Here is a 27,971-nt window from a genome sequence, read left to right on the forward strand (position 1 = left end):
ACCCATAAGTTGAAGAAGAATAGTACAGTCTGTGCTGACACAGTAGTACATTTGTACAGAAATTCTGCCCCTGTACAAAGTACTAATGTCCTCTTTATTATACTCAACACCTCTTTGTTAACAATGCTTGCAGCTTGGCTATAGAGATAGCAGTGTTGGTCTGTCGGGAGGTCGGCCTTTCTGTCCACTACTTTTGTCCTTATCTCAAGAACCATGCGTTGAATTGCCATAAAATTGTGTACAGGCGTACATGTTCCCCTGAGGATGAACCTTACTGACCTTTGGTTCTATATAGCATCACTAGCAGGTTAACATTTGACTTTAATTGAAATGTCTTGACAAATATTTGATGTATTGCCATCAATGTTACACACAATTGTGGTCCCCAGAGGATGAATCCTAATGACTTTTGTGATCCACTGGCTCTTCTTGCACCACAGTGCATAAGTTAGCATTTTCAAATACCTAGAAAAAATTTGGTACAGATATTCCTGGCTCCAAGAAGATGCAGCTAAATACTTTGGTGATCCTCCGATTTTTGGGTCGACATTTGTGGTTTTGAGTGAAATGTCTCAATAGCTATTTCATGGATTACCATAAAATCTGGTACACACCCTTATGTCCATTCCCTGGATAATATGTAATGATTTTGGTGATTCATACTCATTCACACACATTTTTAATGTTCTGTTTTACAACCAAATACAAAAGCACTGGCATTCCCATCAATTTCAACTGTACTTTGTGTTTAGTGCATGCTAACATACTAAACTAAGAAAGTGAACAAGGTTAACATTTAATCTGCTTAACATCAACATGTCAGCATTGTTATTGTGAGCATACTGATGTTAGTATTTAGCACCACTAAAAGCATAATATAAAGCACCACTGTGTCTTTTCCCCTAGAATACAAGTAGTTGGGAGGAGTCTATTTTTTAATACCTTAATACCTTCCTGACATTTCACATGGTGGGTATCTACACACAGTAGGAAAAAAAATATCAAATGAAGTATTCTATGAAGGGTACTGGTATTGGTAGTGGTATCTTAATTTTTAAACAATACCCAGTCCTAGCTGAATGTATAACTCCTGCAGCATTAACTGTCTTTCCAGTGTAACATGGATACAGAACACTGCGTCTTTGCCTTTTTTAGGGATTCATAGTGAAAATTGTTTGTGAGGTGACTAAGATGAATACAGCCCATTCAAAATCCTGAGTCATTTATGTGGTTACTGCACCTACTTGCACTGTTTTACTGGATGGAATAACTCGCATTTCTCCTCATGAATAAAACCCATAAATTATTTCTGTGAGCGGTGATGATTAGTAGAATCACTTCAGGCTAGACTGTAGACCAGTTGGTGGTAAATTACTTAATAGAGGGCTCAGTATTTTACAAGCAGTCATGATTCAATTCAGAAAGGGGTCCAGAAGGGGTTTGGGGCTGGGACAAATATATGGCAGACCCCCCCTGCTGTCTCCAAAACTCAGCTTTCTTCTGTTTCCAGTGAGTCTGCCTCAAACTTCCAACACTTTTAACATTTGGTAGGGAAAAAGTACCTCATTTGATTCCATTCTGCAAAGACTTTACCTGCAAAAAAATATGAAAAAATCCCATTTCCTGGCAGACGGCAGCGTTGGGAACAGGAGCCAGGAAAGCTGCTTTTGATTCATGCTAAATTGCACTCTCAACACAGAGCAGTATTCCTGTCCGTTTTTCATCCTTTTCACACTGCACCTACTTCACATTCACACATACAGAACATATACGCACCCACCAACCCTCCTGTTCCAAGCATCCAGCTCACACACACACTGCATCCAGAGAAACACCCTCATTTCATGTAGAAATTCAGAGTTCAGCATCTATTTTTGGATGTGTTGTACCCATTATTGGCCCACCCTATTATGTCATAAATCCTGGCTTTAGTTGCAGCGACAGTTCCTGCTTTTGTTGTGGAGTCACATTCAGAGTCACTATGTACTCGGCATGTACTGGAAATTAGTCAGTGTTAATTCCCACACAAGTCACACTCTGGTGCTGTCAGCGTTCTGTATTATTTTACTATTTTACAGCACCACTCCCCTTTTAAGTCTGAACACTATTCCAGCTTTAAGTGAAATTTGAACGTAACGCTAAAGTGAAAAGTGAAGACATTTCACTTTTAAAAAAATAATTCATTGCAGTTTATGTAAGACATGACATTCAACAAACTTAAATAACGCCTCAGATGTCATCTGTGACCATATATTTAGCTACAAAGAACAGAAGCAGAGGGTTTACAGTGAAGTTGATAATGGTCCCTTTATGATTCAGTCAGGACTTTGATCGCTTGGCCATTTGTTCACATGAGAACTTTAGGTTTGTTATCCTGGAAAACCTCACTTGAAAAATGACTTCTGCAGAGTTACTTTCCCCTCATAATGGTTTTTTAACGGTGAGTTACTGTACAGGCCGTTTCAGTCAGTTCATGTGAGGCATGCTTTATAATGTCGTATTGTGGGCGGTTGGACGAGTTTTCTTCTAATCATTCACACCTACCAATCATAACTGTCATCCCAGGAATGCTCTTTATTCCTCCTTACCTTCTTCTGGTTCAGCTATTTTCAACAGCTCTGCCACTGAGGCAGCGCTTAAACGCCCAGGAGATGAAATTTAAAATTGATGCACACTGTTTTCTTTTCGGTTGGTGGTTTATTGGTGCTTAAAATGTGTCACATTAAATCCTGATGCTCTACAGTGAGATGAAATCAGTGGTTGTAGAAAAGAGCGTTTTATCAAATTCATTTCAGGACACAGCAAAGTTAAAATGCTGTGAACTTCATGCAGCTTTGTAGTGATTTATTTGGTGAGATGGAAAACTCTGGAAATGGAAATCATTTTTTCAAGCTTTCCATTTAACCGCTCTAACATATGTTATAGATAAACCTTGCTTTTGTATGTGTTGAGGCTGTGAAATATTGTTTACTGTATTGTTTGTTATCTGTTGGGTGAAACAGACCTGTGTTTGGAGGTGTGACTTGTTGAGATTAAAACACATTTTTGGCTCATCTTCATAATTTGAGACCAAGAGTTGACTGCTTCAGAAAAAGTTAAAGAGACAGAGGCAGCTGTCCAAGGTAGAGAGGCTTTGCTTATAGTTGGCTCCAAGGTAGGTTATCTTCTGCCTTTGGCTTAGAAGTGGTGCATTTACAGCCCACAGCAACTTAATACATACTGTCTCTGTTTGATATCTAGTATCGTCAAAACATGTTGCACATTTCCGATACCTCATTAGCAAAGTTAGCCGACATTAGCTCTGAAGGCTAACTTGGCTTATTTACTATATTCTCATATATATATATATATTCTCACCGTATATACAGAATCCAACTAAAGGTAACATTCAAAATAATGTTAACATGTATGAAAGAAAGTTTTTGCCCCCTCATTCTGTTAATGAATGGGCAATCCTGATATTTCTGTTGGCCATAGCAGTTATTTTTATTAATACTGGTTCAGGGCTGCGTTTAACTATTGTTATTATGATTATTCTCTCAACTAATCAACTCAAATTACTTGATTTGTCTGAACAATCTAAAATGTTTAGTTTTAGCATCATAATGTATAAGAAATTACAGCAGCAAATACAGACATTTAAACAACTGTGAATGTTTGGCATTTCTGCTCAAAGATTGCATTAAAATGACTAACAAAACAGTTGCCAAATAATTTACTGTCAATTAAATAATCAACTAATCTACCAATAGTTTTGGCTGCATAATGCTTGAGGAATGTGTAAAGAATATTCTCAGGTATTTATGAGTTTTGTTGTTTTTGGGACCAATCTGGATTTCAATGATTCTGTAGATGTAGCATTGAGCTATTGAGAGAACACATTTCTCACAGTTAAAACAACAATGTTTTGTACAACATGTTCACATCCGTTGTATTACATATATTTAAATTTGCGGGTTTTGAGTCAGTCTTTCCAACAGCAAAAACAGACTTTTCGGTTTTGAACCACAAAGCATAATGGACAGTTTAGTCGGGATGTCAGAGAAGGGTCACCGCTCCACACTTTAAGAGGCATACATCCTGAACATTACCTAATTCCTGCTCAGGGTTAACCAAACATGCCCTCCTCCGTCACGCATTTACTTGATCTGAAAGTAGCTGCAAGATTTGTCTGTTTCTGTTTCTGCCTCTTGATATATGATAATCCTCCTCAGGTAGCGCTTTGGGGCTGATTTCTTATTTACAACTCGATTTTTTTTCACTGTTAACCATAAATGTCAAGCTCTTGGAGACAGTGAGTCGGGGAGGTCCTACTTGGACAAAAGCATGTTGTCCAGACTCAGTCTAGAGCACAGGTACATTAAATCATTATTTTTCAGACAGGAAATATCTGCCACTGGACATTTTGCCTGTAAAATGTATTTCTAAGATGAAATGATTCCTGCCTGGCACAGCTCTACTCTCATCTGAACCTGGAGTGTTTTTACACTCATCTATTCAATGTTAGAGCTTGTTTGTAGTGAAAACCTAAAATGTTGTTCATCTTATGATTAAACCGTGTGTTTGATCGTGCCCATGATGTGATTCAGAGTGATTCAAAAAGCAGAAAAACAAGTCCAGAGCCGGAGTCTTTGACCTGGCCTTATGAGGTGCCCACCACATTAGCATTTCTCTCTTGGCAGATGTTGGTGGTGGGGTGTCTGACTGTGGCCGGCCTCTCTGCAGTGGCCCTGTGTTCCAGGCTCTGGGGAAGGGGAGGGGGCTCCTTACTCCTTACTCCTTACTACCCCCCCACCCCCAAAACCCAAACCACAAGCCCCATGTCTGATGCCCCCCTCTCACTCTCCTGACCTCAGAGGCAGACCCCAGGCCAGCTGGACACAGCCTGAAACCCCACACAGCCACCACCAATAGCCGCCACCCTCCTGCCCCTGACCTATCACCCAAAACATTACCATAAATTTCTGCCCGGCTGCCAAGCAACACACACAGCAGAGCTCAGAGTCCGACTCTGCACGGCTCGTCCACGTAAAGATAGGTCTGTCTGAGGGAAGAAAGTGGAGCTGGTGGAGAGGGGTAAGAGCTCTTGGTTATGATGGCATTTTACATGCAACATAAAACCTACAGTGGTGTTTTATGTTTTGTGGCTTGTGGTGATGCCGTTGCATTGCCTGTGGAACAGACTCCTGCCCGCTGCAACAACTACTGTGCAGTATTTGAGGCTGATGAAAAATGTGTCTGCCAGTATGAACCGCTTTGAAACATGCCACAAGTCTGCTTGTTCATGTCTGTTACATGCTTGACAAATCGTGCTGTTTCGTGTCGCCCCAGCCTCGGCGAAAATTGGAGAATCAATAGAGGTCTGATTGAGAAGACCACACACACATGGTGTTACGGTAATGACGGGCCGAGTCTGTTTGTTTGCATAAGTGAAGAGCAGGCTCAAATCGTTAATGAGTGCTTTGCGTCCAGCGTGCAACCACAGCTAAGCCAGTGGGTCAACAAGGTTGGCCAGACTAACCACTGTGTGTGTGTGTGTGTGTGTGTGTGTGTGTGAGAGAGAGAGAGAGAGAGCGAGAGAGAGAAAGACTGTGTATACATGTTCTATACAAGTCCTTGAAAAGTAAAAACAAAAGTTTACATGCAGAAACTTAAGTAATATTAGAATTATTCACACTTCCCTTATTTTCCTGGTGTATGTTAATTTGCTCTTACATCATCTATAAGCACTCACTGTAATGTTTCTATATATAACATCATTCTATATTTACTTGTGCTCTGACACACAGATACAGTTTTGTTTTCCCAGTGAAAAAAACCACCTATGAGACATTTCAGTGAATATTTAAACACTGAAAAAAAATGCCTCACTTGAAATTTCCAAATCGTTATAATGCACGGTGTGAGCCAAGTGCACTTCACTGACTCAAAGCTGATCCATTTACTGTAAATGAGCTTGTCTCTGTTGGTTTCCTGACCAATTACTGTACAGTGAACTTAGGTCCTGTATTTATTTATCCATAGGTTATTTTAAATGGACTGCACTCAATGCAGAGGCCTTGTTGAGCGGTCTTGTCCTCCCAGCCTACCCTGGGACATACTAGCAGCGCTTGGCAGACAGACACGGATGCTGAAGGCAACCTCTGGACAGCTTTATCCTGCATCGAGCGAGGCCACCCGCTTCGTGCTCACCAGGGCACAGTGACTGGCACGGCGTTCCCCGGCCTCACTTTTTACCTCTCAGTTTTCTTCTTCTCCAAGAGAACTGGAAAACACTGTGCACTCTTTAAAGCTGTGTGACCATGAAAGGATATCAAGGCCAAACGAATAATAGGAAGTTTCCAAATGATTGAATACGTTTTAGCTTCCTCATTTAGCATTAGAACTAAACCCATTAGTCAAATAATAGATTAGCTGATCAACAGAAAAAATACTAGATGATAATTTTTCAACTAAAAATTGGTTAGTTTGTTGTATGTGATTGGATGCTTTTAACAACAACATGTTGGGCTTCAGGAAACAGTGAATGACAGTTTAATATATTTTCTTTTTATTTATGGGCCAAATGATGCAAGGTTCTGTATGTGACATTAAGAGCATTAATATAGCCACAAACTACTATTTGCTATGGAAAAATTTAGTGGAGAAATGATGTCCTGAGCAGAGAATGAATTCATGCTACCTCTGTGTGTGTTGTAATCTGAGCTTTTCTGTGGTTTGTTGTGGTAAGCCAGTCCGGCCGCTTGAGCGTGTGAGTCCTGTGTGTGTATCCCACTGGCTAGCTCATGGCTGCCGCTTCGCACTGCACTCATTCAGCACTTGTTGCTGATATCAGTATGGCTGCAATGCATATGTGTAGTGCCCACCATCTGGTTCCACCCTGGTTAGCATGCACTCCTGCCGTTGTTGAGTGCTCTCATGTTGAGAAATGTGTTTGGATAATTCATATTTTCTTAACTTCCAGCAGAGCTTCTTTAATCAGTTATTCAAAAAATATTAGGTAGGGCTTCCCCCAAGATTCGAAGAGTCGAATCATCACCCCTTTGTCAACTGAGAGCCTTTAAGTCAAGCAGCCGGGTTTTTTTTGGTGGGGGTGGGGTTGTTGTGGTCAGCCAGTGTGCAGTTCTGGGGATGATTTCGTTAGCAAAGTTATCATTAGTTTGGAGGGCTAATTTGGCTTATTAAATATATATCATCGACACCTCTGTCACCCTGAACATAAGCTGAACATGTTGCTTGACATTGCCTGTTACTAGATGAAAAAAAGTAACAAATAGTCAAATATTAGTACTGAACAGCCAAATGTGATTGATCTGACAAAATCCTGAGCCAGGTAAAGCCATAATTGCTGGATTAATCAATAATGAAAATTGTTGTTTGTCGTAGCCCTATCTAAGATGTTCAGGATGTTAATGCGCCACAGAAGTTGGATAAATCATCTTTGATAAAACTGGGTCACTGCAGCATCAAATTGAATACACAAAGATAAATACAGCACACATGAAGTTTTATAGCTGCAGCAAAGCAAATTTCAGAAGGAGCCACTTTGTCAGAGTCACTGGTGCTAAATAGAGAAGGGATATGTCATGTTCAATAAGATATCATTAATTGGTACAGTTCAGTGTGTGGTCTCGTTTAGCAGCAGTTTCTTTGTAAAAGGAATCGTTAAATCTGGTTATTCAAAGATGGGATTTGTTATTTTATTTAAGATGCATTCCAGTTGGTTTATAAGGCTAAAATAGTCAAATGTGGTGAACAGTGACATCATGCGCTTTTACAGGAGGCCACATCTTTTGTTACTGAAGATTTCACCAAATACAGACAGACAGACAATTAAAATTACAAGAGTTTGGTCATCTAAGTGTGTCTGTGTGTATGAGACGCAATAAATTCGACTAGCACTGAAAAACCAACCAAATACGAGAGGACACTGTTTAAAGAATATCTCTGTCTCTTCAGATCTGCACAAGAAAATTAAGAGACTCTGCAAACAACAAATAAAACAAGCAAATATTTGATGGCTAAAATAGTTACATATGAAAAGGCAAGAAAGTAAGAGACTCCAGGACATTTTCAATGGAAGCTGGTGACACAAAGCAACAAACAGATGCCCAATACTTGAAAGTTAAGCTGACCTCAACTTTTTTTCAACGCTCCAATGACGCGGTGAAACAACAACTGATCATATATTTTGGTTTCTAGCTGTGGTACTGTTATTAAGCTTAGTTAGCTGATGCTATGCCAGGTTTTTGTGTATTGCGGTGCACGAGGGGATGCAATGGGGCAGTTAAATGTGATGAAATGGAGCTCAGATGGTGATCAAAAAGCATAGATATTCTTTGACTAAAAACAAAGTTTACGTTCTGTCGAGGTGCTCTGTGGCCAGCAGCAGACACACAAATGCCTTTGACAACGTAACTAACGAGTACTTGAACATGTTAACGAGTACTTGAACATCATTTCTATAGCGGCTCTGCAATGATGTAGCTGGCTGCTGTGTTTCTTTATAGTGTGAACACAGCATCGGAAGACTTTCATGTCAGGGACCCCTGCCCAGATCCAAGAACACATGAGCCCAAAGTCAATTTCATTTGATTAGTGTGAACACTGTATATGGTTCATATGTACTCTAGTACGCCTCAGGTGTGAATACCAACTGTGCCATAACATGGAAGTGAGTGGACCACAATTTAATGCAACTACAAAGATTTTTGTTTACCAGTTATGAAACAGTCTCAGTTTAATATTAATGCCTCTCTATCAGATGGCAGCGCAGCCCACCACGGCCAGATTCAGATCCAGCTTTGCTGCCGCCTTCGCCCCGCAGACAGAGCGCAGGCTAGAGGCAGAGAGCTGCCTAACAGCAGTGGCTCCTCCCCTTGCCAGAAGCAGAGCTTCACCTCGCCGCTTCACCATTCCCCACTGATGACAGTCACCAAGGCAGCAGTGTCTGTCCATGGTGCCTTTTTCTACACTAGCACCATAAAAACGTCACCTAGCTGATGACGCAAGTGTACTTGGGTACGGAAAAACATTAGTAATGTGAAAGCTGAGCGGTACGGTAGTGGAGGTGGGGGGCAATCGTATTGGGGCCGGTACAAATCAATTGTACCTAATATGAAAACGCCCTTAGAAACAGGCACTAAACAAAAACATTGAGTACTGTAACTAATTAAAATCAGACTGATGCTAATGTTAAGACGGGAAATATAAAAAACATAATTTCTTCAACTCTATAGTTTCATTCGTGAGCGAAAGGTCTGACAGTAAAGTGACTGTAAAACTGTGCCACCATGAACTTTGAGGTATAGGGCAGGCTCAGGAACATGTACTGTGTATGCACACAATATATAGGTCAAACATAAAGTTCTGTCCATGGAGCTCAGAAAACTGCACTAAGCTTGTGATTAGTTTCAGATCATAATATTTCAACACAGTATCACATTTATGACTTGGTCCTTTAAAATTGTTAGTAATGTTCCCTTAAAATCTTTACGAGGCACTGTTTTTAGTGGTGTTCTGGTCTCGTGTTGACCTTTAGTTGATGAAAATGGTTCTGTAATTCTATATTTTTCAGAATGGGTTCATGCAGAGAAAAATATCCCCACCCTCTGAGCGAAAACTCTGAAATAACTTTTTCTTTCTTAAATTGAAAACACGTGCTCGGCCTTGATGATGTAAATGTTCAAAAGTGTTAATTCACTAATGAACAGTGAGTCCATTAGACATTTGATTACATACTCTGGGCAGCAGATAAATCAACACTGAGTGTAATTCAAACATGGGCTCTGGCCATGCGGCTTGTTTTCTGTCCGACTGTGGTTTTCCAACAGTCTAAATCCATGAAGCGGATTTGCTCACAACAGCCAACATATTTCTCCAATCTGCATCCCCTTGTAAAGCAAAGGAAGGAAGGCAGAGCTCACAACTGTTGGTTTTGTGCTGCCCACGGTCTCACAACCCTGTAACATAAGGCTGGGCTTTCATTGCCTCTCGCCACTGCATGAGCAAAAGGGAATTAGCTTTTAAAAGTTTGTTTTGTAAGAGTTGTAAATAAAGCGGCTCTGATTCAGACCTAGATCCCCTTTCTCTCAGATGGGGTATGGCTTGTGTGGGTGGCTTTGGAAATATTGAGGCATGCTGAACGTGTTTATATTACACTGTCCCCAGGGAGAGTTGAGCTTTGTGGTGCAGATGGATTACAGGGTGAAAAGAGCTGTTGTAGACCTTTAAAGTTCAGTGTTAATGGTGGGAGTGAAGTGGCTGTGTAGGTGTGATGTGTTCATTTCACAGGTCGCTGGAATTTCTGTCCACGACTCTGAAGGGTCAGGGAGATTCCCACACCAGCCCAAAAATGATGGTGTTTTTGCTAAAGGTACAGAGTTTAAAGCAGCGGTGATATTAGTAAATACTTGTACCTGAAATGGGGTCCGAATTCTGCAGTTCTCTTCAGCTCTACGGAGCATTTCAGCATCTTTCAGCTTGTTGTTTTTGTTTTACCACTTGCAGCATATCTGTTTTTAGTTCACTTTAACTGTTGCTCTCATTTACCTCTTTCCGCTTTGACCTCTTTACCACTGTTTTCAGTGAAAAAAAGTAGCGATGCACAATATTGGATTTTATGCCGATATCCTATATGGAAATGTATAACACATGTGGCCGATAACAGATGAAAACATTTATATATAAGCTTTTTCCCCCACCTAATTTTAGTGATTATTAGGTCTCTTCTCTTGTAGAATTAACATTATATTATGCATACTCTTATTGTGAGTATGCATAATATAATATGAAGTATATGAGCTATAAAGATAATGATGTGAGAACTATCCCTTTAAAAAGTTGGTGGAGACCAAAACAGAGCTACTGTTGTGTTTATACCTTACGACAGTTAGTGCAGGTTAAAAGTTTTTTGATAAAATGAAGAAAAAAGTATATGGAGGGTTAAAATAGTAAAAGATGTTGATGGATTTATTTTAACACCTCTACAGCTGTAGATATCTGTTCCCAATCAGGACTTTTCGGGTAAGAGCACACCAGCTCTCTTCTACAGTAATGAACCACAGCGAGAGCAGCCTTGTGCTGTTTGGATGGGAATGTGTGTGTGTTAGTGTGTGTGTGTGTGTGTGTGTTCGTGTGTGTGTGTGTGTGTGTGTGTGTGTGTGTGTGTGTGTGTGTGTGTGTGTGTGGGCGGGCATGCCTGAGGTTGCTGAGCCTCAGCCTTCTCCTCAACATTAATAAGGACTTCCTTCCTACCAGACAGAGTCAAACACCTGATCACTTACCAAAGAGGACATGCCCACGCATCCCTCACAGTTGGCAGCCTTTAGCCACTAATAAGGATCGGCCTGTGTTCTTTAGCTGCCCATCAATCAAAATGTTCACATGCCGGACATCCATACACAAATCATGTTTTTTCTCCGTACTCCACCCCTAATGTGTGAGAGTGTGTTTATGTGTAAGCTTAGAGTTAGATATCATGGGTGGCAACTATATCCACGGAGACAGAGCAAAAAATAATCCCCCTTATACACACACACCACTTCAAAAATTACAACTTTTTCTCCAATGGCAATAAAGTTTGGCTCCTTTTTAAAAATGTTGAGCCAAGATACACCAGGTGAAATGTGCATTTTCATGATGTGCACAACCTCTTATTTTTCCTCCTTAAATATCAGGTTTTTGAAATGTTTTTTTCCGTAATTGAATTAGAGTGGCTAGTCACAACTAAGAACACATCGACAAGCTTTTCAGCCCAGATGCTGTCAGAGAATCACTTGGCTCTACTAGTAGCTGAGCAGAAAATTGTCTTATTCAAAGAGCTCAAGCTTGTGACTGAAAGCGGAATCACTCCAAACTGCAATAAATTATCACTTTTCACTAGATATTAGATTAGGGATATATTATATCTCAGTTGTGTGGGCCACACATGTTGCCTGTCACTAATCTGGCTGTGTTTAGGTTAGTGTTTCATGGTTCATATTCTGTCAACATACCACACAGGAACGTAATGTTTCAGCAGTAAGAGCTGCTGTAGTCAGTTCGTGCTCAGCACAGCTGGCAGGGAACAAAATATCCTTCAAACTAAATCAAAACCTATCAGCCTTCACTCCCTCATCCGGGAGTTTATCATTGTGAAGCTCAGCATAAATTATTGGCGCAGATGTGAGTATTACAGAACTTTTTTAAATGTTTAAACATCCAGTGTCATCTTGTCTTCACGTTCTGTATGCAACAGAATGATATCAATACATGCAGTACTCACAGTTACTGTAATTATTTTGTTCTTGTGTTGGAAAACAAATGTAATGAGACACCTTATGATCGATAGACATATATCTTCCTAATGTCTGTTTTTGATGTTGAAATAACTTGCACAACAACAAGATGGTGTACATTAAGTACCTAATTTCAAGTTAACACATATTTATCCCCCTGTTAATGGTTTTTTTGGGCCAAAGTTTTTTCTTCTCTGAAAGGGTCCAAGGACCGAGGGATGTTGTATGCTGTAAAGCCCTCTGAGGCAAATTGTGGTTTGTGGTAATGGGCTTTATAAATAAAGTTGAATTGAATTGAACAAAGGGCTGGGTACGGTTTACATTTGAACCAGTGGCTGTGCCCAACAGCTTAAATGTTTTAGCAAATATGTATTTTTTAACAAGCTGCAGGGGTGACATAGAAAACTAAAAAGCTCTTTTCTAACAGCACATAAAACTTATCTAATGTCTCTTTCTCTCTGTCTGTCTGTCTGTCTGTCTGTCTGTCTGTGTGTGTGTGTGTGTGTGTGTGTGTGTGTGTGTGTGTGTGTGTGTGTGTGTGTGTGTGTGTGTGTGTGTGCTTGTCTAGCAATGGCACAAGACTCGGCTGTCTGACGTTGAACCTGGCAGTTTCTATGCAGCACTGCTGCCGACATAGGTGCTCCATGGCTGGCTTCCAGGCTTTGGGTGTTTCACAGAACTTCCAGCTCCATTCAGATGCACTCTCAGGTACCGAAATATTTGCCTTGGGTCAAGACCTCTGAATCTACTCATTCCACAGAGTTAGTAACAGAGTTTAACTAGTTGACAATTCTGTCTGATATTAGGCAACCAAAATGTGGCACCAACTAATTTAACTGAATCTGTACTTGGTATTACTGACCTAATTTGGTCTGTACCATTAAAAGTACAGATTTCGGAACCCAACAACTGTAACACAGTACATTTACTGAAGTACTGTACTAAAATGTCATTTTTTGTTGTTTGTGATCTTTTTATTTGGCAGAGCTGGCACTGCTGTGGGAAATTTTTTGCTAACATTTGCCCCTGCTAAATATCTAGTTTTCCTCATATTTGTTCCAAATAATCTACTCTTTTGTTCTCCAGTAGTACAAAAATACCTCCCTCTCTGAGTTTTCTTTATTTAAGACCACTGCCTTATATCAACAAGCAACTGTGTGGCAAACTGGAAATTATCGCATGAAAATGTCATGGTGTAGATCCCTCCCGTTTTCATCATGGGGCGGGTGCAGCTCAGGTGGTAAAGCTCAGTAGTCGTAGGGCTGTTGTTTTGATTCCCTGCTCGACCTGTCTACATGTCAAAGTCTCATGAGCCAGCACGCTTAAAAATGTAAGCTGCTTTGGACAAAGTTGTCTGCCAAATAAATGTAATATAATGTAATGAAGACATCCTAAATCTGACATTTGGGCTGCATTTCAGAAAAGCACCCAGTCCCTTAAAATGGACTGGTACATGCTCTTCTGCACAGCACAATAGAAACGTTATTAACTTTCTCCAGAGAGTAACTTCTCCGTCCAGAGAAATCTGGGCATTTTGTCTCTTTGGAAAGCATTGCAAACAAATATGCCGCATAATTTTTTGAGGACTGAATATGAAATAATTCCCTTCAGCTGCTTAAAGTTGCACACTGCAATTAGATATTCCTGTTTGCCTCTGGCTTGGCTCTTGCTCCTCTGTGTCCACGCTGCAACTACAAAGCTCAGCGGCACTATCAAAGACAAACAAAACAAATCTCTATCAAGCTCCATCTCCATAATGCAGTTTCTTTTTGAATATCCCTCTGTGTGGGTTTTTCACAGTACAAGTCTGAACTAATTCAAGCGCGGCTATTCTACAGTGCTAAGGTCCTCAGCTCTGTTTGATTAGGGCAACACACAGGAGGTCCACTGCCACGGTGTTTTCTTTACCTGGGCCCATAACTCTTAAAAACACACAAACACTTGGGTTGTAAATGACCTGTTCATCACACAGTGACAGGAGAGGTGATTCTGGACTCTTGGTGGGCCAGGTGTGCAGATCAGGACAGCTGTGCCGTGCCAAGACCTGTTGGCATGGCGACGTGGGACCATGGAAAGTTCTGGAATCTGTCGCTGCTGGCAGGGCCGAGCTCCTGAACGGGACTGGTGTTGGCTTTGCCTCCAGCTGTTTCTTTACAGACATGCTGAACGCCAGCAACAGCCAGGGGCCAAGATCAGCCCAGTGAGTCTGGCCACACACACGCCACTTACACACACACACACACACACACACACACACACATACACATACATACATATATATATACCCCCACAGTTATACAAGCGCACACAAACAAACACACAACCATTTTCTGCAACACGGCTGTCTCTCTGCCAGAGTAACAAAATGCAGCAAACATATTTTCCCACATCTGCTTTCTTCACATTCCCATCACATTATTATATAAAGTAAACATGTAAACTTTATTCATACTTTACAGTATGTTTTCTGTGGCACTTTTCAACCCTTTCTGAATTGATTATCATGCCATTTTGTGTTTGTGTTTCTATAATCCTCATTTGTTTAAGTTTTTTTTTCTGTCTTGGCTCCAATGTTATATAATACTGTCCCTCTGTGGGAGTATTTTAAATCTCACCTCAATACCCACTTATTCTCAGATGCATTTTACTGACACTCCTTTGCCCACGTTATTGTTTGATAATTTTTGAATGTTGTTTACATTTTTTTTATTTAAATGTTTATTCAAAAACCTTTTTTCATCACCTGTTTGTAGTAATTGTAACATGTTGTTTTCATTCAAATCAAACAGAAAAGTCAGAGAACCAAAAGAGGTTGGTGCAAAAGGGCCCCTAATCACTGACAAAAAGTTAGATCTGACTATCGGTTCAAAGGTGTGGAAGCAGGTGCAGCGTTTACTGCTGTAATAATCTAATGTTATCTATTATCACATAATGAACAATATGCTTCGTTGTGTACAGCTGTCTAAAAAAGCAACTATAATAAACACATTCGTAGCTTGAAATCATACTTTCAAACAACATGCCAATCATCCTTGCAGCACTGAAAGCTTTCCTGGACAAATACTTTACAGATGTTACTTTTTCTGTGAAAAAATATCCAAAGCCTACCCTTCCAGTTCTTAACTAATTATAACGTGACAATGTAATACACAGTACTGGAAATTTCCCGCTGTAGCTCAGTACTATCAATGGTGTTAGAACATTTTGATCGAGAAACCTTTGAAGGTGGTGTCAGTGAATAATCACTGCGTTGAAACGGCCCCACCACAGAAAAATAAACTTGCCCTCTTTTGTTTTCATTGTGTGGTCAAAGGTAATTCATTGAGTAAAGAGAAATGGGAGGGAATTCTTTCTAGGCTTTTGTTTGCTAATTCATTACGTTCACAAGACCGGGAAAAGTGGCTGCGGAAATTAAAATTTATTGAAATCTATTTTAGTGGTAAAGTTGGCCGTGTGTCTTGGAGAGTTGAGCTCTTTTTTACACTTGCACAGTGAGTTTTGGTCAATGAGGAGGTGAACTGCTTTTGTGGCTGAGCTCGGAGGGAGAAATGTGTAGGTTTGTGGCCGGTGGAAACCTGCAGTTAGAGGAACTGGTCATAATGGGAGGATATAGGCTGATCAGCAGTCTTTCATGTTTAAAATGAAAACATTTTGATTCTTATTCCTGCAGACAAGTGGCCAGCAGGGTGTCACTTTGACTGCCAATTTGACTGGATAATGGAGTGTGACAGCACAAAATGTGTCAGTCAAAGCGTCAGTAATATAAGTCAACGTTTTAAACAATGTTTCATTGACAGCCACCTCAGTAGTCCATGATGCATTGCAGCTACAAGACTTGTAATGTTTTAACCCAACATGCCTCTTGTTTTTTTTTTTGTTTTGTTTACCTCGCCCCGGTAGTGTTGCAGTGTAGTCTCTTTAGGCAGGAAAAATACTTGCATTTAACTGTATGTTTGAATGCTCATGAGGGTTGCTTCATGTGTCCTGCGTTGGTTGAGCACATCCTCAGAAATGAACGCTAATCAGCCACAAGATGCAATACGCATATGCCGATTTGGCTGCATTTCACAAGATCTCTGTCTAATAGATATAAATAATGTAAACTCATAAAATGTCAAGAAAGCATATTCTTGCTCCTATAGTTTTTATTAAATAGAGAAATATAACTGTACACCTTCTGAATTTAAGGTTCCCTCTTTCACCTAGCTAAGACTCACTTAATTGCCTTGTTAACCCATTGTGAAACACACTTAAGTCAAAATTGACAGAAACTAACTAAAATTAACAAAAACATTGTAGTATTTTTGGTTGTTTACTTAGTTTGTCCACCGTTCTAACAATCACCAACTGTGGTTTGGTCTAAATCAACCCATAATTCACCAAGTTAAAAGTAAAACAATGCTGTTTTCCCCGCTCTCTCTTTCTGCTGTAAACACGGCCTGTAAACACCCTCACCACTTAAAGTCGCCGTGTTTGTCAGCTTTTCTGGCGATTTCACTATTAGAGACTGACCTATGGTGGCGGGGGATGTGTACTACATACAGTACATCCTGAGCATCTCTGTATGATTTTAATAGATGAGCATCTGTATTTTTGACCATAACCAAAATCATACCGTCAGGATTTCTAAATATCCTAGCATACTGTAATACCGTGATATTGCCCAAGCCAGGCTGTTGTTTTCGGTCAGTGCAGGAGCTGCTTTAATGATTGCTACATGCTGCTAAGTTAGTCTGTTTTCAAAGACATTTTTTAAAAGAAATATGCACATTTAAAAGTTATTTCTTAAGGTTGGCTTACAATAACCTGTACAGCTGCATCAGTGTCATTCACTGGGTAACTTATTCTGTCCCTTTTTTCTGGCTTTGGCACAGAAAGGTGATGTTGCCTTTCATAATGCAGCCTACAAAGCTTTGATTGGCTCAGAGCCGTCAATTTGCTCAGCACCGGACCTTTTTGATTTGCTCTAAAAAAAAAGGTAGAAATCTAGCCAAAAGTCTGGAACCAGGCCAATATCTTTCAGGTTTTAACTGGTCAAAAACAATATTTTTATGAAAGGCAGTGCAGTATTAAATTATGGTGACCACCAATGTTTCCAGAAACAGTTCTGCTGCTTTTCTCCTATGCATCGTGTCACCAGCAGGTTTCAGGTGTGCAAAGCTTCACTTAAAGCCCTGTCCACTGTCCAGCAGCTCAATAGCTTGCTGAGATGAAGTACGACCTGACTGACTGAAAGACTTCCTCTTTGCTGTCCCTCTCACTGGGCACAGAGTGGGTGGATATGGTTAGCAGCAGTCATAACAAGCATTTTTCAAAATGAGCTTCATCTGATGACAACCTCGGACATATTGAATGCCCGTCAGTGTTTTCCAGTCCAAGTCTCTGATGATGCTGTCCAACAAAGACTTTGCTCTCCAGCTGTATAGAGGGAGGAAATAGAAAAATAAATGTTTTTGGAAATGGAGCAGACATCATCCGGGACAGCAATGTTTTAAACATCTTACACACAGCTGGACATGCATGGCATCTGCGAGCAGCTACAAAAATTTTAACTGAATTCACCCCAAATCATTATGTTGTCACTTCAATTTTAGTTTCACATATGGCATTATATGTCTTAATGCATGCGGTTACTACACTTATTTCTTTACCAGAGTGTGTCCATCAACTTGCAAAGCTTCACCAATAAACTAATTTCCATTTACTGTCCACTGCTGTTGCAATTGTGTCTTTGCTTTACATATCCGTGGCAACTGCCAGCACTCCCCCAACCCACCATCTGGACTCATTTTGACACCCGAGGTTGCCATCTTGTAAGTCAGAAAAAGTAAGAGCTATAGAAAGGTGACAACAGTTTTTCCTCCTAGCTTACCTCCCTGCACCACACTGAGTCTGACAAGCTGCTGAAAAATAGGACGGGGTCACATTTCAGCCTCAAAAGAATGTGCAGGGGCTGTGAGTAACCCTGTGGTCTGCTTCGGCATGTTTGGTCTGGCTCTTCATAATATCATGTAGTGTGCCATTGACGACCGAGGGCATGAACACCAAAGAGAAGTGCCGAGGGCGTTCCTACTTTGGACCAAAATTGACGCCAAAACCTAATAGTAGCACTGTAATCAGTCTTCCCCCTAATATTAGCACCATGGCTTTTTTCTCCAGGGTGGCGGTTGGTGCGTTTGGCTCTGTGCATCCTCTTTGACCTTAAATTCAGTCCTGTGGCTTTATAAAGCACCTCTTGGCATAGTCAGCAGTCAGCACATTAATAAAACTCGGCATTAACCTCATTCAAGATGCTTTTACCTGAAGATATTGATACCAATGATTTCAAAAACATCCTCAATTTCAGTACTAATCCTTCTTAAAAACAGAGCGGATTACTGAATTGATCCATTATGCTCCTCGGCATGTCAGATGTATTAACTTCTCGAACTATTTTTGCCACATGGTTTTATCATTGAACTCAGGAAATCTCATGGAGCTGTTTTCTCTTTTATCAAAACCAGAAGTGCTGGCGATGGCGGGCTGAAGCAGGCACAGACAAAGAGTCCAGTTACAGAGGGAAATAAATTACCTTTCCCGAAAGGACAGGACATGAACTTAAAGACAGCTTAGTCAATGCACTTCAAATCATGTTTAATATTCTATTTCACCCCCCACCGGCAATTGTTGCACCTCTAACACTGCAGGGTTGCCTTCTATACTATCGCACCTGTGCTGAATTTGCAGGAAAACTCACCCAAAAGAGAAGAGCTTGTCAATTAAATGAGAAGCCGATCTCTGGTCAATCAAGCCACCCAGTATGCGCTCTCACAGTGAATTAAAATTAAAATTGATATCCCCAGCAAGGCCAATATTTTTTGTTCTGCCACTAAATGTCGGCGATTTATCATTCAAACATCCCAGGGTTTTGTGTAGGTACTTTTGGACCTCAGGTTCAGTGGGTTTGATGCTCAGCCAGGGACAATATCGAATCCATGCCAAGAGTCCAAGCTGTGAACGCTTGTCTGAGAGTTACCGTAAATCCTTCTGCTCGCACCACTAAGAAGCTCAGAAAGCCACAGCCGTGCTATTTGCCACCCCTGTGGTCCTTACAGGTAGCCACTGAGACTCCCCAAATTATGATCTTCGTGTATAGGGGAGCATTGCAAGAACAGAGCTCAATGGATAAAGGACTACCTGTTGCCCCTTATTTTCCTCAGAGGATAAGGACTGGGGCTGTCAGTTTTCCTCTGTGTTGATTAATCTGGCACTTTATTGGATATGATCCTGATGATTAATGGCATATTATCCTGGAAAGGTTGCCCTTCTGATAAAAACATTCAGATTTCAGACATTTCCTGGTCAAACCTGATATTTGTGGCTGTTATTCCTTCACACACTAATCGTATTGAATGTATTATACACATAATTCCAACTTTTACACTGTCTTCCAAGTTGTCCCAGTTGCTTAATTTAGTTTAATATTGATTCCCTTTGAACTTGTGAAATATTTGAGGACATTTTTCCATGCTAAGAAATATGTACAATATGCATACAAACTTTTATTTCCACATAAAATAAACTCCAGGGAGCTTTTCTTCTGACCAAAGTAATTTAAGTGTAATGGTTATTATATTAAGACCCACTGTCATAAAAAAAAGTTGGCATTGTATGTTTCTGCAAACCATGTTATACTTGAACATTAATATGTGGAGGATACGTTAAAATGTGTGTTGAGGGTTAGGCACAAATATCACCTGAATATGGTTAGGAAAAGATTGTGTTAAATACACAGTTTGGGGTGTTTAATCCCCACTGGAAGCACAGCGATGTCTCTGTAAAAAAACAACCGCTTTTTATGCCACTGTCCCTGCTGGAAAAACAACCACTGGTCACTGAAACATGTCCATGGTGGGGGCTGAAAAGCTGCTGGAAAAGCAGCAATGACTTGCTAAAAATCAACCGGTTTTGTTGTTTTGTTTTTTTTTGTCTTGAAATGTGATCTGCAGTATTCTGCTGATTGGCAGGTGTCTCGCATAGGTGGCACATTATCCACCATCACCTCCACCTCCTGATGATCATGTCAGGTCATGTACTAGTTCACGGTAGACACTAGATAATAGGAATAAAACACGCAAATGTGTTTGGTGTTTGCAGAAACTTACATTGCCAATATTTTCTCCTGGCAACTGGGTTGTATATTCCCTGTCTGCCCTTTGATTAATCAAAGTTAAACCCTTTACATCTTGAACAATTCACTGATAAAGATCAAATCATGTCCATTACAGCCTCAAGAGAATCATGGCACATGAATGTTTGAGATCCTCCGTCCTGATAAAATTTTACTTGCAAATCATCATGAATTAGCCTAATGCCAGTAAACCTGATAATGTTCTTAATTTAGACTTCTTTTTCCAGATGGAAAATGGTCCGTCGGAGGGGTCCAGAGGGTGAAGTCCAACACTGCCCCCACCAGGAGTTCCCAGCAGGGTTCTGGAATCACACATCAAGGTCTGTCGCTGGCCCTCGACCCCTGCCGAGGCCTCTGTGACGGGGAGGAGCCAAGATTGAGTGGGCTGGAGGAGACAACACACCATAGCTGTGTGCAACTGCACAGTGAGTCCTTTCGCCCGTTGCCATGCTGTAGCTGACCGCAGGATTGCAGTGTTTACTTAAGAGCCGGTGCATAAGAGAAAGGTGGACCACCGGCATACACCACCCGCCGGGCCCTGGGCAGGACCTGGGGCTCATCTTTGTTGAAAATGGCTCTGGAACCTGCCACCTCCCACTGGCTGACCTATATTTAGCAACAAACTGAAAAACCTCTTCATTCTTAAAAAGCTGTTTAGGTTTCCATTGAGAAGGGGGTTCAGAGGAGGACGGGTGGTGATGCTGTACTCATGTGGTCTGAGAGGTGCTTCTCTTTGCCCCGGACTCACCTGTGAAAGATGTTCATGTTAACAGCTTACCTGGGAAGGAAATAGTCTGTCTGTGAAAGACAGCCAAGATACATGTGGTAAAATAAGAAAAAGGGTTCTGGGAAATCCAAAAAGAGACATTGTTTTCAATACAGCTACCCACTGGTGTAGGAAAATGGTTATAAGATCAATATAATAGTAATAACTAACTTTATTTAAATAGCTTTTCTTTAAACAGTAGTTTTAGAGTGTTTCACAGTTAATAGAAGTGCATTGTAGTGCACAGCATGATACAACAAATAAAAATGCAGCAAAATAAAACTGGAATAATAGACAAATAAAATATGTGAGAAAGACAAACACAGAAGCACAATATCAGTGCAACCAATGTCTTTACCTACACAATAATTGAAATTCACACTTTCTTCAGATCTTTGACTCTAATTAACATGGAAAGTGATTATTAAGTCTGTAAGGAGTTTTAATGACATGTCAAACAGCTCTCAGTTCAGACCAACAACACAATATCTGATGAAAAAATTAAGTTAAGACTGTGTTTTATTTAAGTTACAGGTGTTGGGACGGAAATATGTCCTCACACCAAATTTAAAAGTTCAGCTTAATAGTCAAAACTAGACAGTTAATAACTAAATAACGAGGAAAGAGGGCTTTTTTTGTCAACTGTGCTACGTAATTATCAGAATATAGGATTTCTGTCCTACATCCAGGTGTTTACTTTATAATGTGAGTTTCTCTAAAGTATTCTTTTAAGCAGCTGGTTGCTCAATACTTGACTTTTTACTATTTTTTTTGCTTCAGAAATCTGGTTGCATGTTTCCTCCCTAATGAAAGTGACAATTTGCTGACTCTGTCTTTTTCTGTTTGCATGCAGTTCTACTCTTCCCACTTCTCAACGTCTCATTGAACTCGGGAGGAGGGCAAATCCAAGACAGGACATGCGTATTACATGTTTTCATTTGCCCTCATATATGCCTGAATAGTGAAACAATCCCTCTTTTCATGCCCATGGTTTCATTCAGTGGGTGGCGAGAGCACCACTATGATTGAGGATGAGGGAGCTGGGTGATTTTTTCCAAGGTGAGCACCTCATGGGAGATGACTGCTCGCTGCCATTAGTTTAAGTGCAGGAGTGTCAGTTAACCCGACACTGGCACCAGGAATACTTAATGCCAGATGGAGGGAGCTGTCCTTGAAGTCGTAACAAGCAGGCGCAGAGAAACAAGCCTTTATTCAGTGTGAGAGAACATAGAAAAAATTGATAACTTAGCAAGGTTACCACAAAGTGTACGTTAAATCCCACATAGGAAAGGGAGGGATAAAGGAGATTGAAGGGGGTGTGGAGGGGCAAAAGTCCAAAGTGGATAAAAACACAGTTTAGATGTTGCTGACTGTAATTTTTGATTGCGTTCAAAATACGCAGGAATATAAAACAAAGCAGCGGTTGTCACGCTAAAGGGTCCAGCTGCTTAAGAGGTGTCAAATTATTGTACCTCAGCTGGATACATCGGTGTTGGAAGCCAGGGGGTGAGACAAGAGCCAAACCCAGCAGACTTTGGCACATTTGTCCTTCACCGCTGGCACGGATGAGCCACGCTGTGAGGCTTCAGAGCATCGATAGGCCCCCGGTGTTTTACTACCCAAAACTATGAGCTGCTACAAGAGCCGAACCATCAAGACTACCTCCTGGCAGGACAGTAAACATGACGACAAGTGCTTTTTCCACACGGTGCACCTCCTCGTCCACTGACCAAATAGTTCTGATGTGGGTCTAGCTAAAGAGTGGTCCATTCAGGAGGCGAGGCAGATTGAGGCCTGAAAGTTTCAGTTTTCAAGATTGAATAAATAAGATCATATCAGCTTGAAGTACCAGGTTTTTGGGAATGTATCCTGGCTGCAGTAGAGACAGAGCTGAGAGCTATTACTTAAAATAACTCGACACCAGAAGGACCTCAAATCCACCAGTAAGGAAATTACAAACACAGTCATGTCAGTCTATGGAAGCGCCTCACACAAAGGTCCCCAAAGAGCTCTCTTGTTGTCAGCTTTTATAAAATCCATTCCTTTTTCTTTTTTGGTACTTAATTGAAAATTGAGCTTGAGTCCTGCCAACGATTGCAATAAAATGCTGAATGCACTGAGCTGTTGGCATGTTCCCTGATCTGGCTCTTAGACCCAGGAGTGCTGCTGAGTCTCTGTTGATTGTCTACCGCTCATTCATTAGGTATGGTTAATGCTGACGCTCCCGAACGGTGACTCCTCGCTTGAGTGATTGGCCTGTGAGCTCAGAGCCCAGGCATCCGGCAAAGAGCGGAAACAGTCGAGGGGCATGGCAGTGTCACAACCAGCACATCAGAGCAGGCTTTTGAGAAGTCTTTGGCTCTTCCCATACTGGTCTGGTACCAGTGTTCAGCCATGCGGACAGAAAAACTAAGCAGAGGCAGGTCTGTTGAGAGCTTCAGCCAAGTTAAGCACGGAAATATTTCTTTCCTGTTAACTCAAGAGTCTGGCAGTCACCTGTGTGAGGTTGCCCTCTCTTTTAGTCGCGAGCCACTGGCCGTTCAGTTCAGCCATGTCAGGCACGTTAAAAAAAAAAAAAAAGCCAACCTGCTGATGAACCATGGGTTCAGTCAAATATGTGTTTTTTTAATTTTGCAGTGTTTACAGAGTGTTTTGACACTATATTGCTTTGCGTGTCATTGTCTCTTAACTAAGAGAATTTTCACTTTGCTGGTTGTTTTGGCTGCAACAAATTCCCTTAGTTGTTGAAGTGTAGAGTTGCAATGGGCTCCTGAAGGCCCTGACATCAGGGAGCCAGGTCTGCTCACAGGAACGTGGATAAATTTCTGTTCGGGCAAGGCTTGGCGCACAGTAGCTCAATAGCACACTCTCCTTTAACCCGCATTAACTGATTTACTTGGCCAATTCTGTGCAACAGGAACAAGCTGAAAAACACATTGTAAACTTTCATAAATATTTGAGAACTTGATAGGAAACAGTTGCTTATTTATTCATCCAACAGATATGGAACAACATTTAGACCTCTCTGTGCCCAACTGGTGAAGTCCAGTATTCACTTAAAAACAGTACAAATTACCAATATTATTGGTATTGGTAATAATGGTAGTGTTTTAGTAAGAGTCATATTTCTTATGAGTTCTTATGAATTACAATTATTTGTGATAGTGGGGCAGTTTGTGTGTGTGTGTGTGTGTGTGTGTGTGTGTGTGTGTGTGTGTGTGTGTGTGTGTGTGTGTGTGTGTGTGTGTGTGTGTGTGTGTGTGTGTGTGTGTGTGTGTGTGTGTGTGTGTGCGCGCGCGCGCGCGCGCGCAGAGCTGTGGAAGGCTCGACATTAACGCTTATCCAGTCAAGTAAACTCTGTTCAGGCAAGTGAGATGCCCCATGCAGTTATTTGATCAGGCAAGAGTAAAAAAAATGTGATGTCTTATGAAACATCATGTGACAAAGTGCTTACTGTATCGCTAAAAAGGATCTTTTCCACCTGAATTGTGTATGCGAGTATGTCTCGCCACCAAGCATTAAACTGGGCTGGTGAGAAAAATCTGACATACTGGACACATTAGAAATTAAGTCGGGGGTTGACGACGCCATATAAGACATAATGCTACTAACGTTAAATATGTTGGGTTTGTTTTGCTCAGGAGCTAAGTTAATCGTTGTGCTGTTCCAATGGGGGCTCTGTTGTGACCGTGTCCCTTTCAGAAGCTTTTGTAATCCAGCCTTGAGCTGCAGTGTCTTTTTGGAGACTTAGTGAAACATACTGTATATATCCATAATGATAAATGTCTTTTTTGATGATTTATCCATTTTTCCATCTTCAAATCAGTTGCTGTTGTTAGCCGTCCATCAGCCATCCATAATGCCTTGGGTTGAGTCTGTCGGCCAATCATAGGCTGTGTTTCTGACTGTGTGGGCAATGTTTGTTTTTTTGGTCTTCTATACTCCCCCCAAATTTTTCTTATTATGTTTTGGCACAGAAGCCAGGCTTTTTTTTTAAAGGATTTTAAGTTTCATGTTCTATCATTTACATTTCTATATTTCTGATGTTTTAGAGTTTTGCCTTTGTATTCTTTTAGTATCAGTATCAAGATATTTTTTTATATGACAAAACTAGAACAGATTATGTACAGTGGGTGTTTTGACTGACAACAACTGCCTGTTGTGGCTAAAAATGACAGCTCTGTGGATAATTCAATGTCGATTTATCACTATGAGTGACTCCTTCAGCATTACACATCATCGTCTGATCAATGGTTCATAGTAAATAAATTGAGCATAGATTTTAGACACTGTTATCCCCTGAAGTGTGAAGTTTGAAAGATCTACACCAGTGAAGCTGCGTTGCGTTGCAGTGTATTTGCAGTGGTCACTAACTACTGCAGAAGAGGCACTTTTGGTGGCACTTAAAGATCAAATTTGAGTTGATCTTTTTATGTCAGTGAATAACATTTTGAGGTGGTGGATGGTCTATGACTTTCCTCCCAATGATCCAACATGATATCCTGTGGGTGCCTCACTGTGGAGACCTAGTAGAAATTCTTTCTTCATTCATGACATGAAAGTTCACACACAGTTATGTTTGCCTGAAGTTCAGTGAGGACATGAGCAAGTGTGTTTCTGTGCTCAATGGCCAAATAAAACGGGAAAAGCCCAAATCATAATAGTAATGCAAATACATGGAGGAGTACTTACGATACAAACAGGCAGGTGGCCAAATGGGCATCAACAAGGGCCAGAGAGCGAGTCTCATTTTTCCTTCTGACAGAAATGTCTACAACTAAGCGTGTGTCCTTTAACTAGAGTTTGGATTGTCAACAGATGAAAACATACTGTGTGAGTACTACTAGATGGCTGTCCCTAGGCCAGGGCACACAAATTTCAGCTCCTGTGAAATACACTGCTCCCACTGCCTGCATCCTACCCTCCTCTTTGTACAGGAAACTGCCCAGGACTTGATCTTAATTAGTTTGGCACCGTGTAATAACATCCTCTGAGGATTAGAGATTGTTGTGATAGATTAGTGCAGGAAAACACACCTTTTTTTAGTTTTGGATGGCAGAACAAAATGCTCTGGTAGTGTAAAACTCTTAAATGTAGCCTAAATTTTATAAAAGAAGTACACTTTTATAAAAGAAAGTCTATATACAGCTGACTATTGAGTTGTTATATAAATGTGGACCAGGCAACAGATGTGTGCCCATGAGGTGACAGGGCTGTGATCATACATTGTGCTGAAATATCATAACTTTGATTAATTTCTCAAGCATGTGTTTTGTTGTGTCAGTGGAATTGGATCGGACATCCTCTGGGTGGTAAAGGTTGACTTTTCCTAAGCTACTTCTGTGGTTGGCTCAATTGGGATTTAGACATGCTTAAAATCCAAGATAAACTCAACTGAGGAGACTGTGTTCAACATTTTTCTAAGTGATCCACTTTTAGAACATGGATGTTTTAGTTTGAGATGTGCCGTGTTTTTGCAAACACTCCATAACATTAAATATTCAATTATCAATCTTGCTTTCTTTACGTAACTGGACTTTCTTCACATGCATTGTCGTTTCTAGTTGCTTCATTTGTTCTCTCGATTTATTTTACCGTCATCTGTCAAGAAATGTCGTCGATTATACTGACTGGTCGACATCAGGCGGAGCGGTTTCATTTTAAATGAACTCGTTCTGAAAATGTGAATGTTGACGATTAAAGAGCGGGCTTTGATCATTTTTCAGAGGCCATGACTGTTATGCTTAAAGAGGCACTCTCTATGATTCTTGGCCCGTGCCTTATTTTCTGTATAAATTACATACAAAGAAAGCTTAAGAGGTGTTTCTCAAGGGCTCAACATTTTTTATGCTTACACTCCATTGGCAAATGTGCTATGGAAAAGCTGAACTATACTTGAAGTGCTGTATTTTAGTGTGGTTTGGAGCTGAGGTGGGGATCAATTGCTAGGTTTCTGCAGCAGCATCCCAGAAAGCCCCAGAGAGGCAGGTCTGAAGGACAGGTGGGGAGCCACACAGTGCCACCTCAAACCACTGTCCCCACAGCAGGAGGGGGGAGGCCTCACCACAGAGTTAGAGACCAGCCTGCCCAGGACAGGCAGGAGGTGGTCAAACACTGCCTTGTCTGTGTGTATGTACGCAGGGCTGCAAGCTTGTGCTTATTTTCATTATTGATTCATCTGTCAATTATTTGCCTCAATTAATCATTTAGTCCATAAGATGCCAAACAATATTGTAAAATGTGCCTGGCCCCAGACCTTTGAGTTGCTGACCACATCTCATTTGTTCAGCAATTCAATAAAGTGAGATGAAATGGCAACTCAGTCTGATTATCAGGCTGTCCACTGCAGTTTCCCGCAGCCCAAGTTAATGACCTCAAATGTCTTCTTTTTTTTTTTTAAGCAGTCTAAAACCTGAAGATGTTCAATTTGCAATAATGGATGATAGTATGGATGATATATGGATATAAAAGTCATGTTGTCAAAAAAGTAAATAAACAAACAAACGGTCAATAAGCAAACAAAGTAAGCAATGTAAAACACAATAGCAATTTAAAAAATAAAATAAATATGACTTATTTTAACAAAATTAGAGATATTTACACAATAACTTGGTGCATAAAAATTCCCAGAATATTCTGGTGGAAGGCCCCCAGACAGATAGTTTCACAGTGTTTGTGCTTTCCTGTGGTGCTCTTGATTTTATAATTTTACTCTTGACATTTAAGAGTTTGTCTGGTCACATTTGTGCAGAGACAT

General features: G+C 40.7%; 1 long non-coding RNA gene across 2 annotated transcripts in view; it reads left to right on the forward strand.

Annotated features, from left to right (window-relative positions):
• Positions 1–27,876, forward strand: part of LOC148189215 (uncharacterized) — a 40,693-nt gene extending 12,817 nt beyond the window's left edge. Inside the window, exons 1-4 of one of the 2 annotated variants that reach the window (XR_015777050.1) lie at positions 4,991–5,076; positions 12,847–12,986; positions 14,251–14,478; positions 20,676–27,876. This is a non-coding gene — a long non-coding RNA (uncharacterized LOC148189215). Of the gene's footprint in view, positions 1–4,990; positions 5,077–12,846; positions 12,987–14,250; positions 14,479–20,675 lie in introns of those variants that run through there. The other variant, XR_015777051.1, reaches the window with a different exon arrangement.
• Positions 27,877–27,971: the final 95 nt, after the last annotated feature.

This window comes from Plectropomus leopardus, chromosome 7 (genome assembly GCF_026936395.1).
Source record: "Plectropomus leopardus strain MGB_pleo_1.0 chromosome 7, ASM2693639v1, whole genome shotgun sequence".
NCBI lineage: Eukaryota > Metazoa > Chordata > Actinopteri > Perciformes > Serranidae > Plectropomus > Plectropomus leopardus.